The sequence below is a fragment of the Pleurodeles waltl genome, chromosome 8, assembly GCF_031143425.1.
Source record: "Pleurodeles waltl isolate 20211129_DDA chromosome 8, aPleWal1.hap1.20221129, whole genome shotgun sequence".
Lineage (NCBI taxonomy): Eukaryota > Metazoa > Chordata > Amphibia > Caudata > Salamandridae > Pleurodeles > Pleurodeles waltl.
The window spans coordinates 994969685-994982111 of NC_090447.1; positions in this window are offsets into that span (position 1 = coordinate 994969685).

Consider the following 12427-nt stretch of genomic DNA (forward strand, 5'->3'; position numbering starts at 1 on the left):
CACTTGTTTTTAGAACATTAATTTTAGCTAAAGGCTATACCACTGCAATAGCTCGCCTGGCTGTTCTCCGTAGACACTCTTTGAAAGTTCCACTTTATTTAGTCATAAAACTGCCTGTTATATCGGGAAGCAGTGAAAGAGCCTTGTTCAAATGCACCGTTAAAATCTGTTGTTTGAATCTGCCCTTAAAATTATTTATTTGAAAACCTCTGTTAGAAATTATCATATAAGTAAAGATTGTTGTTAAACTAATTTCTCAGTTAGTGAACTAACCTTTATCGTTTTGGGTTGCAGAGTATCTATCTCCTTTTGCATTTGTGTTGCTCCTAAAGTGTCTTATTTGTGTGTGGTCTTTGTTTACCTTTAATTCTTCTGTGGAGGCATTGAAACAACGTTGTTTGAATGTGCCCATAAAATCCAATTTTTGAAAGTCCCATAGTCCAAAAAAGGTTTTTAATGCTATTAGGAAGGTGGGTGGTTGTTAGTCAGTGTTGCAATACTGTTTAATATTGCTTAAAATATTGTGAGCAATATTGTTTACGATAGAGAGGCAACATAAAGATATGCAATGAAATACAATTTCACAAACTCCAATGAAATGGGACATTAAGTAGAATGAGTATTCTTCTTAACAAAGAGGAATGCAGCCAATGTGTTTTGCCCAAAACAGAGCTTCATCAAGGCATAACACACATGGTCCCTCATGACGACTTCAGCGGTCTTTTCCAAAGACCTCCAAAGCCGCGTGCGCCGAAATACCGCCAGTGCTGGCAGCCTTAAGACCGTCCTAATACGACTGATCTCTGACTTCAACCTGAAATCGGGTGGAATTCCGAGAGCAGTCATGCTGGCGGTCGGCAGTGCAGATGTAGTACCGCCACTGATACGCCCATGCCAAAAAGAGGCTGCACACCGTATTAGAACCTGTAATACGGTGTGGCCGTGTCCAGATGGCGCGATGCTGCTGGCAGTGGAAGCTCCAGGACCCGTCCCCTCCCGGATGACCTCCTTGACGTACGAGGTAAGTGGATCGTCCAACAGTTTGGGGGGTCTGTGTGTGTGAGTGCGTGTGTGAATGGCGCGAATGAGGGGGGAGTGTTTGTGGGTGCGTGTCAGTGTGTGTGAGTGATTGTGTGTGGACGGGGAGGGGGTGAGTGGATGGGGGAGAGCAGGTGAGTGCATGTATGCGGTGCAGGGGGTGTGTGTAGGTATGAGCTGGGGGAGGGTGGAGTGAATGCATACATGCTCATGAGGGAGGGGGAGTGAATGTATGTCTATGCATGGGGGAGGGGGAGTGAATGTATGTATGCGCATAGGGAGGGGGGAGTAAATGTATGTACGCACCTGGGTGGAGGGGGAGTGAATGTATGTATGCGCATGGGGTGGGGGAGTGAATGTAGATATGCACATGGGGAGGGGGAGGGGAGGAGTGAATGCATGAATGAGTGCAGCGTTTGTGTGTGTTTGTCAGTGTGAATGGGTGTGTATGTTGTGTTTGCGTGGGTGAGTCAGGTGTGTTTGTGTGCAGAAGTGTGCAGAAGTGTGTGAGTGCATGTGTGCGGGTATGTGGACGTGTGTGTGAGTGTATCCTGGCAACAGGAATGCTTATTCCTGACATCAGGGTGCAAGACCGCCATCTTTTTCTGGCTCCCCTCCAGCCTGGCGGAACACAGTAATGTGGTGAGATGGGTGGAGGCTCGGCAATTTGGCTTTGGCCAAACTGCCAAACTCCTAATTTGGTGGTATTCACTGCCGGCCCGTCGGAGGTGACACTGTCACAGCTGCCCTGGCAGTCTTTGGCCCACCAGGGTCGTCATGAGGGCAATGATTTCCAAATCGCAACAATGCCAGCACATGTGCAGAACAGTGGTCTTCCAGTTTGCCCACAAAAGGGGACACATCACAATGACAAAGCTGTATAATATCCAAATTCTAATACTTCAAAGTAGATATTTTAGTCACGGAGTAAACACTGCTGGGTTTCCTGAACACTTTAAGATAGACTCTCTTGCTGAACACGGATGACATCAAAGATGCTGTGACTGAAGTACATGCTCAACTATACTGAGAAAATGGCTATCTATACCTTCAACTTTGAATCCCTCGCCAAGTATTACATATGTACATGATAAGGTACCCAGGCATGCTCCCGGTAGATCTCCCAACTCTGCTGCTGCAACAGAAAGCAAAGGAGCACGGACAGGCAGAGAAGCTCCTCGCAAGTAACCTGATAATTGTGGACGTTTATTACATTACACAGGTAGTTTGGAACTTTTATAATGTTAATAAGCTGTCGCTGTTCTCTTTCTCGAATTGAGATGTGCAGTTCCTGACCCCAGTACAACCAATGCAAAGTACACCGAATTATATCATGCAAATTACACCAAATTATGTACGTGTATTAATAAATTGAGTATCCTCGTGGGAGGTCAGAGATGGTCTGGTAAGAGAAGCTCTGCTCTGAATGGATTGTCTGTACTTGCCTTACTTATTAAGATAAGCACAATTGACAAGCTAGTACAATGGCGTAGCTAGTTAATGCTTGTTACTGGGACAGGGCTATGGGATTGCAGGTTTGAGTTTGAATCCTGTCTATGACTCTGCCATAGATCGATCAATTGGGTAGCAATAACATCGGTATACAGAACTTTGAAATCTGGAACAGTGTTATCAATAAATGCACAGTAAGATGACGCACATATACTGCTACTTTCACTTTCCTGTTTCATGGCTCTGTTGAAAGAAAAAAGTACTGTTTGAATAGGCAGCAGTATGACCTTGTCATGCTCGATGTAAAAGGCTACTTTTTGAGGAGTCACCAAGACAATGCAAACTTCCACGAAATTCTGTGAGTAGGTCCCAAAACATGACAGATCGGCCAGCATACCAATGGCAGAAGTAAGCTCGTACAAAAAGGCCAATAACTAAAAAGGCTCATCGCGTGTCCCTTTCTGTACATCTCGGTAGGTTCTATTTTGCACTCTCTAGATTGGTAGAGTGTAGTAATGACATGAGGTCTTTTAAACGGTTAAAGCTGTCTGCAGTCGGACTTAAAACTAAAACTAAAATATCAGGTTGGGCATGTGGCCCTTAAACCACAGATTGCGGCGCATTTGGCTCACTTTAGGCAAGAAAGCTTTCAAATTATATCTTAAAGCGCGTCTACAACCTGTCACCGAAATCATTGCAATTTAGTCTTCAAAAAGACAAGACAAATACTTCTGTTCGACCTCAGAACCTGCACCGCGTAAACAACATGCCCATTAGTTTCAAAGGAAGCATCTTTGAATCATGTATGCAAAGGTGATGGTGTGGTGGGAATAGGTAAGAAATACGTTGAAAATTCTCCTATTGACTTTTAACCTTGGAGAAATTATGCCTTTTCTGTACAGGAATTTAAAACTGCTAAATTAATTTGATAAAATTAAAACAAATAACCATGGTGAGGACAACTGCTATAAACAAAATAGGTCCGAGTCCCAGCGTCACTCATGGAACGGGCATTACCTTAATATTAGTCATCAAAATTATTAAAAGTCATCCGTGGTATTGTGACATTTAACAGAATTGCAACCGAATAATATTTCAGAAAGTAAACAAATGAGTCAAAACAAATGTAATTCATGCAAGCAGAAAGTGCATTATTTTCAAGCATAACAACTATTGATGACTAAGACAGGATGTGAAAGCACAATTAGCAACTGTTTTTATTCCATGAATTGACTGAGCACACAGCAAAGGGCATGCATACTCCGCCGCAATCTAAGATTAAAAACCATAAAACAAAAAAGTATTACAAAGAAAAAGTGTACTGTGAAGGACCACACAAAGTTTTTTTAATAATTGTATTCTTGTATTGCATGCTATCTGGGTTTATGTGCCCCTGGATCTTCTCAAAGTATTGCGAAATGAAAACGTACAGCAAAACTTCCGTTTTCCGTTACTGTGCCGAGAAACTGAATTTTTTTACCAACAAGTGATGACGTTTTTTGCTGTGGGAATGTGCCTCACAAAACCTCTGAGTAAGTGGGTGTAGTGAGCCATTAAACAAGTCAAGTGTTCAAGGACAAGAAGTAATAGATAACAAGACCCTATTTGTGCAACTGGAAATATTAAAAGTATTACTTTTTGAAGAAGAAGATGCTCAATTCGAATTGGACTGTGCCTTAAAAGTGGTGGTCAAGAACATGTTTAACAGTGCTGCGTTAATACACTGACCGAATTACAAAAGCACTGTCCACAATTGTGTGTACTTGCTTGTGTTCAAAGTCAAAATTTGGGGGTTATTTACAAGATCCTTGTGCCACAGCTGCGTCACTTTTTCCCAAATAAAAAATGGCGCGCTGGCAAAGCAAGGGGCTTGTAAATAAGCCCCTTAGGCCTAGATACACAAGAATCTGGCACGTCAGTACTGAGGCGCCAGATATCTTGCTCCACCTAACGACACCATGGCGCACATTAAGTTATTAGTGTCAAATGTTTTCATACATTTTATCCAAAATTTTGAGGCTAGTGGAGCAAAGTGCAAGGAAGCCCATAGATTTCAATGGGTGTGTCCTTTTAACAACTACTTTGAGCAGGCATTAAAAATGATGCCACAAATGGAGCAATTAAATCTTGGAGATTTATTTGCCCCATTTTTGTGGGCCTCCTAACGCCGGAACGTCCCCCTCGCATACATTATGGCTGGCGCATGCATAATGTGGCGCAAGGGGTCGCAAAGTGGCGCAATGCATGCATTGCACCACTACATAAATATGGTGTGGCGATTTTTGCCTTGTTGAGCCACATTAGCGTAAAGAAAATACCCTAATGTCGTGCAAGGAGGCACTGCGGCCTTGTAAATCTGACCCTTAGTTTTATGAGATTGAATGTGCATATGGTTCAAATGCGGGAACTTCTCCAAAAATGCATGAACTACAATCAATCAATCAATCGCATTTATAAAGCGCGCTACTCACCCATAAAGGGTCTCAAGGCGCTGGAGGGGGGGGGTCAGTGCTCGAAGAGCCAGGTCTTGAGCTGCCTTCTGAAGGAGAGGTGGTCAGGTATGGCGCGAAGGTGGCTGGGCAGAGAGTTCCAGGTTTTCGCTGCTAGGAAAGAGAAGGATCTTCCTCCGGCGGTGGCTTTGCGGATGCGGGGTACGGCTGCCAGGGCCTGTCCGGTCGAGCGTAGAGTGCGCGGAGGGGTGTAGAAGGAGACGCGGTTGTTGATGATTTTGGGTCCGAGGTCGTGGAGGGCTTTGTGTGCGTGGGTGAGGAGTCGGAAGGTGATCCGCTTGTTGACTGGGAGCCAATGAAGTCTCTTCAGGTGTCCGGAAATGTGGTGGTGGCGGGGTATGTCCAGGATGAGTCGTGCGGCAGCGTTCTGGATCCGTTGTAGTTTCCTCTGCAGCTTGGTGGTGATGCCGGCGTATAGGGTGTTCCCGTAGTCCAGGCGGCTGGTGACGAGGGCGTGGGTGACGGTCTTCCTGGTGTCGGTGGGGATCCAGCGGAAGATATTGCGGAGCATGCGGAGGGTGTTGAAGCATGCCGAGGTCACCGAGTTGACCTGTCTGGTCATGGAGAGGGATGAGTCCAGGATGAAGCCGAGGTTGCGTGCGTGGTCGGTGGGTTGGGGAGTGCTGCCTAGGGCGGGGGGCCACCAGGAGTCGTCCCATGCGGCGGGAGTAGGGCCGAGGATGAGGACCTCCGTCTTATCTGTGTTCAGTTTCAGCCGGCTGTCTGTCATCCAGTTCGCTACTTCCTTCATTCCTTCATGTAGTCTGGTCCTAGCTGAGGTGGGGTTGTTTGTGAGGGATAAGATGAGCTGGGTGTCGTCGGCGTAGGATATGAGGTCGAGTCCGTGTTTGCGTGCGATGTTCGCCAGGGGGGTCATGTAGACGTTGAAGAGAGTGGGGCTGAGGGAGGATCCTTGGGGTACGCCGCAGATGATCTCCGTGGCTGTGGATCTGAAGGGGGGCAGGCGGACTCTCTGAGTCCTTCCGGAGAGGAAGGAGACGATCCATTCCAGGGCCTTGCCTCTGATGCCGGCGTTGCTGAGGCGGTGTATCAGGGTGCGGTGGCAGACCGTGTCGAAGGCTGCAGAGAGGTCCAGGAGTATGAGGGCCATGGTTTCTCCCTTGTCGGTCAGGGCTCGGATGTCGTCCGTGGCTGCGATGAGGGCGGTTTCGGTGCTGTGGTTGGCCCTGAAACCGAACTGTGTGGGGTCGAGGGAGTCGTTGGTTTCCAGGGCGGTGGTGAGTTGAGCGTTGACGATTTTCTCAATCACTTTGGCGGGGAATGGTAGGAGAGAGATGGGCCGGAAGTTTTTGAGTTCGGTGGGGTCTGCTGTAGGTTTCTTTAGGAGGGCGTTGAGCTCTGCGTGTTTCCAGCTCTCCGGGAAGGTGGCGGCGGTGAGGGAGGCGTTGATGACGTCTCGGAGGTGCGGTGCGATGATGTTGTCGGCCTTGTTGTAGATGTGGTGCGGGCAGGGGTCTGATGGGGATCCGGAGTGGATCGAGTTCATGACGCGGGTGGTCTCCTTGGTGGTGGTAGGGCTCCAGGTGAGGATGGTGGTGATGTCGGTGGCGGGTTCCGGGTGGGGGTTTGCGTTGGCGGTCGGGAAGCTGTTGTATATGTCGATGATCTTGTGGTGGAAGAAGGTTGCGAGGGAGTCGCAGAGGTCCTGTGAGGGGGGAATAGGGTTGTTTTCTGCGTCCGGGTTGGAGAGCTCTTTGACGATGCCAAATAGTTCCTTGCTGTTGTGGGCGTTGTTGTCAAGTCTGTTCCGGTAGGCTGTTTTTTGTGCAGCGCGGAGGTGTTGGTGGTGTTGGCGGGTGGCGTCCTTGAGAGCTGACATGTTCTCTTCGGTCTGGTTGAGGCGCCACGCCTTCTCGCGGGCGCGGCATTCTTTCTTGGAGTTCTTGAGGTCGGGGGTGAACCAGGAGTTTTTCTTGTGGTTGTTGGTGTTGGCTTGAGTCTTCAGGGGGGCCAGGAGGTTGGCGCAGTCAGAGATCCAGCTTGTGAGGTTGTTGGCAGCTTCGTTTGGGTCGGTGGTGCTGGTGGGTTGGTTCTGGGAGAGGGTTGATGCGAGCTGTTCAGTGGTGATACGATTCCAGTGTCTTCTTGGTGGTTGCTGGGTGTGGTGAAGCACGGTGGTCTTCTTGAAGCTGAAGTGGACACAGCTGTGGTCCGACCAGGTGAGTTCGGTGGCGTGGCTGACGGTGATGTGTTTGCTGGAGGAGAAGATGGGGTCGAGCGTGTGTCCGGCGTGGTGGGTGGGTGTGTTGACTAGTTGTTTCAGTCCCAGGTTGGCAAGGTTGTCCAGTAGGGCGGTGGTGTTTTTGTTGGTGAGGTTCTCCAGGTGAAAGTTGAGGTCTCCTAGGAGGATGTAGTCGGTGGACAAGAGTGCGTGAGGGTTGACAAAGTCTGCGATGTCTTCGCTGAACTTGGCGCGGGGTCCTGGTGGTCTGTACATGAGGGTGCCTCTGAGGGTGGTCTTGGGGTCGCTGTGGATCGTGAATTGGAGATGTTCGGCATCGGGGAGTGAGTCGTCGGTGTGGGTCGAGATGCGGATGGAATTTTTGTGTGCGATGGCGATGCCTCCTCCGATGCGGTTGGTGCGGTCTTTCCGGATGATTTTGAAGCCGTCGGGGATGGCTATGGCGATGTCGGGTGCCGAGGAGGGGTTCATCCAGGTCTCGGTGAGGAAGGCGATGTCCGGGTTTGTTGAGTTGATGAGGTTCCACAGTTCGATGGCGTGCCTGTGGATGGATCGGGTGTTGACCAGGATGCAGTGGAGATTGCTTCCGGGGGGGTTGTTCTTGGCGGGAGCGGAGTGGGCCCGAAGGCAGGTGAAGCGGCATTTGTTGCAGGTGAAGGATCCGTGGGTCCGTTTCGGGGTGGCGCAGTAGCAGCCCGGCGTGCGGCCGGGGTTGAGTTTGGTGAGCGTGGTGGAGTCGTAGGTCAGGCGGGAGGCGCGGGGACCAGGGGGTCGGGCGCTGGGCGTGGTCCAGGCGCGGACGGGCGCAGACGGGCTTGCCTTCCCGCTGCGCAGCCTCGCAGCGGCCGCCATTTAAGGGGTAGCCGGGGAGGTGGGGTTAGCTGGGAGGCGGGAGGTGGGCGGGTAGGTGAAAAAGCGGGAAAAGCAACGGCGGGAAGCCTCGAGAATGGCGAGGAGGCCTATAAACGAAAAAGTACCGAAAAAGGTACGAAAAACGGGGAAAAAATGTGGAAAACGAGGAGAAAAGGCGGCGGAAGGACGGGGGGGACGGCGGGGACACTCAGCGAAGGCAGGCACTCGGGGTACACGGAGAGAAGGGGAGCGCGATCACAACAAGCAGGCAGCGAGGGGCACACACAGGCAAAACCAAGCAGGCAGACAGCAAAGGGCACACACTCGGGGTACACGGAGAGAGGGGAGCGCGATCACAACAAGCAGATAGCAAAGGGCACACACAGGCAAAACCAAGCGGGCAGACAGCAAAAGGGAGAAGGCACACAGGTCTGGTGGCGCTGTGAGGACGGGGGAGCGACCTACCCTGGGGTCAAGGGTCGCTACCACGGCCTCGCAGCGGCCGCCATTTAAGGGGTAGCCGGGGAGGCGGGGTTAGCTGGGAGGCGGGAGGTGGGCGGGTAGGTGAAAAAGCGGGAAAAGCAACGGCGGGAAGCCTCGAGAATGGCGAGGAGGCCTATAAATGAAAAAGTACCGAAAAAGGTACGAAAAACGGGGAAAAAACGCGGAAAACGAGGAGAAAAGGCAGCGGAAGGACGGGGGGGACGGCGGGGACACTCGGCGAAGGCAGGCACTCGGGGTACACGGAGAGAAGGGGAGCGCGATCACAACAAGCAGGCAGCGAGGGGCACACACAGGCAAAACCAAGCAGGCAGACAGCAAAAGGGAGAAGGCACACAGGTCTGGTGGCGCTGTGAGGACGGGGGAGCGACCTACCCTGGGGTCAAGGGTCGCTACCAACTACACCAGGACTTTGACTGGATGCCAGTTGTTTACATATCTGGGGAAGTATTATGGAAGTGAGAAAAAAATTCAATAGTCTTTTGTGTTTGTGTTTGTTTTTTTGGGCCCTCAGGGTACTTTCATATTACATAAAGTGCTGCACATGCTTACACCACCCATGCTGTAACATGGATCATGTGGTTGTACATGTTGTACTCATGAATCTTAAGGGGGTATTCCTTCATTTACATGGCGGCATGGAACTCGTTTTTCCTTGCACCCACACCATATTATTGATGCAGTGGCAAAGACTCTTGAGAGGGGCGGTGACTTTGCCACACAGGAAGTTACGTATCCCCTTAGGGTGTGGCTTGGGAGGTTGCACAGGTTGTACATATGCTTCTAAACAGCCTCCAGCAGGAAGTTGCAGTCTAAAAGTCTACCCATCTGTGGGGAGATTCTTATGCCCTTTTTCTTCTCAGTCTGGTCAGAAAGGTGACCTACGTGTCCGTTTTTTCATGCCTTTCTGTCCCCAGTGCCAGGCACAAGCTCACTCCTGCACTGATGACAGTGCATTTCCTTTTCATAACTAGGCAATGCCTGGACAATGCATCAGACACATAATTCAATTTCCAGAGTCAGAACATAACCTCTCTCTATGATTTGGTTGCATTTAAGCAGTAGCTGGGCACACGGGCTTCTCTTTCGATTGTAATCTTTTCTTACCCAGATCGCTTCAGTCATCCATAGTTTAAATCACATTATCTGCTGCTCAGGGGCCACTATATGAGGCAGCAAAATCGTATTCTTGTCGGTTTCACAAGTCGCTGGCGGACAGGGAAACAGTAGAGTGAAGCACAATGTATTCACTTACATTAGTTTTTATTGATTCATTGCTTGTCCTAAAAAGTCCTCCAGTCCTGTTCGGTATTTTGTCGGTGATATTCAAGGAACATCAGAATGGTGCATTGTAGTAGAAAGTAATGTGAATATTAATTTGGTAGGCACTCAAATCCGCATTATACCCCATTTTGAAGGGGTAAAATAATAATAATTGATAATTACCGCAACAGATAAATACTTAACCCAAGAGTAACTGATTTTACTGGGTGTAATACTTATCCCTAGATCCGCTGGAACTCTTGTAATAATGGCCACATTGATGTCAGGGCACTAGTCCTCTAATTTGTATAGCACCTCTAATCTGCCAGTGACTTTCCCACAAGCCTTTAATATTGAACACCCTTTGTCATTTAGGATGAACCTATTTATAGGAGAAAATAGCAGTGCATTCTAAACAGCTAGTGGATGTTCAGATCTATCCCAATTTCCAGTGATTTCATATGCATTTTACAGACGTGTGATCCTTATGCTGGCATTGCCTCGGTGTTGTTAAAAGCTCATTGACAGAAGGAAAAAAACATGAAAATGTGTTTTATCTCTTTTTTCTGGCTTTGTGTATCTTACAGATGGCATAATTGAGCACGTGCTTCCTGAGTTAGGATTGCTCTGAAAAGAACTGAAACATACACCATTGCCACCGATCTTCTAAATTACATCAGTTAAAGTTTCCTAATGATCTTAACTTGAAGTGGTCTTGAGCACTGTACTACATTCACTTCTCAAGCAACCCAAAATTACTGTTCACGACTCAAATATTGTTAAATAGGATTTATCAAATGACAAAAAATGCTAATGTCTCTACTAGTAAAACACAAAACAAAAGGGACAGTCAAGCTATTATTAGTGCAGTAGGTTTAGTGGCATCGATGCCCAGATATGTGAGTATCATAATGCACCGCAATTACAGCAAAGTGGGCATTTTTTCTTGATTGCATTAACACCTACGGCGCCCTTTCTATGCCACTATGGACGGCAGCAGTTTCACATATTCCTTCTAACATGAGTGTTAATTAGCGTTTTAGTTGTGAAAAACCACTAGGTACAATTCTGAAAGGATGTTCGATCAAAAATCTGTCTCAGATTTGGAAAGGTCCAACTATAGTATTGTTCCAAAGGGAATCCTATATCCCATCGAAATTCAAGCTGATTTAGGATAATCTAGGTCAATAGAGTTCGGTAAATTCCAGGTGCATTACTCCCTCATGGGTTCCTTCTAGTCCAAGTCCTAACAAACTGAGGGGATGCCCATCCCACAATTGCCCTAGCATGAAAGTCTTTTCTTTATTTTTACTACACTCTCCCCTTTAAAAAATAAATAAAAACGACCCCCTCACCTCCCCCGCTTTGGTCCTTTCGCACTTTCCTACAAATGGATTTATGTGCGTTTTTAACGCATAATCTCCGTTTTTACTTAACCCCTTAGCTGCTGGGCCGTTTCAGCCCCCCCCCCCCAGTGCTGAGCCCTTTTTTGGCTATTTGGGGTAGTTCGCGCTTAGGCCTTCATAACCTTTTGTCCACATAAGCTATCCATGCAAATGTGGGTCCTTTTTTTCCAACATCCTAGGGATTCTAATGGTACCCAGAGTTTGTGGTTTCCCCTGGAGAAGACCAAGAAATTAGCCAAAATACAGTGAAAATTTAGTTTTTTTCAATAAAATGGGGAAAAAGGGCTGCAGAAGAAGGCTTGTGTTTTTTCCCCTGAAAATGGCATCAACAAAGGGTTTCTGGTGCTAAAATCACCATCTTCCCACCTTTCAGGAACGGGCAGACTTGAATCAGAAAACCACATTTTTCAACATAAATTTGTCATTTTACTGGGACATACCCCATTTTTACTATTTTTGGTGCTTTCAGCCTCCTTCCAGTTAGTGACAGGAATGGGTGTGAAACCAATGCTGGATCCCGGAAAGCTAAGCATTTCTGAAAACTAGACAAAATTCTGAATTCAGCAAGGGGTCATTTGGGTAGATCTTACAAGGTTTTCTTACAGAAAATAACAGCTGAAATAAAAAAATATTGAAATTGAGCTGAAAACAATAGCCATTTTTCTTTATGTTTTACTCTGTAACTTTTCACTGCAAAGTCAGCTTTTTGAAAGCAATATACTGTTATGTCTGCTGGACTCTTCTGGTTGCGGGGATATAAAGGGCTTGTAGGTTCATGAAGAACCCTAGGTACCCAGAGCCAATAAATGAACTGCACCCTGCAGTTGGTTTTCATTCTGTACTGGGTATACAGCAATTCATTTGCTTAAATATGAAGAGTGAAAAATAGGTATCAAGAAAACCTTTGTATTTCCAAAATGAGCTCAAGATAAGGTTTTGAGGATCAGTGGTTATTTGCACATCTCTGAATTCCGGGATGCCCATACTAGCATGTGAATTGCAGGGCATTTCTCAAATAGACGTCTTTTTTACACACTCTCTTATATTTGGAAGGAAAAAATGTAGAGAAAAATAAGGGGCAATAACACTTGTTTTACTATTCTATGTTCCCCCAAGTCTCCCGATAAAAATGATACCTCACTTGTGTGGGTAGGCCTAGCGCCCACGACAGGAAATGCCCCAAAACACAACGTGGACACATC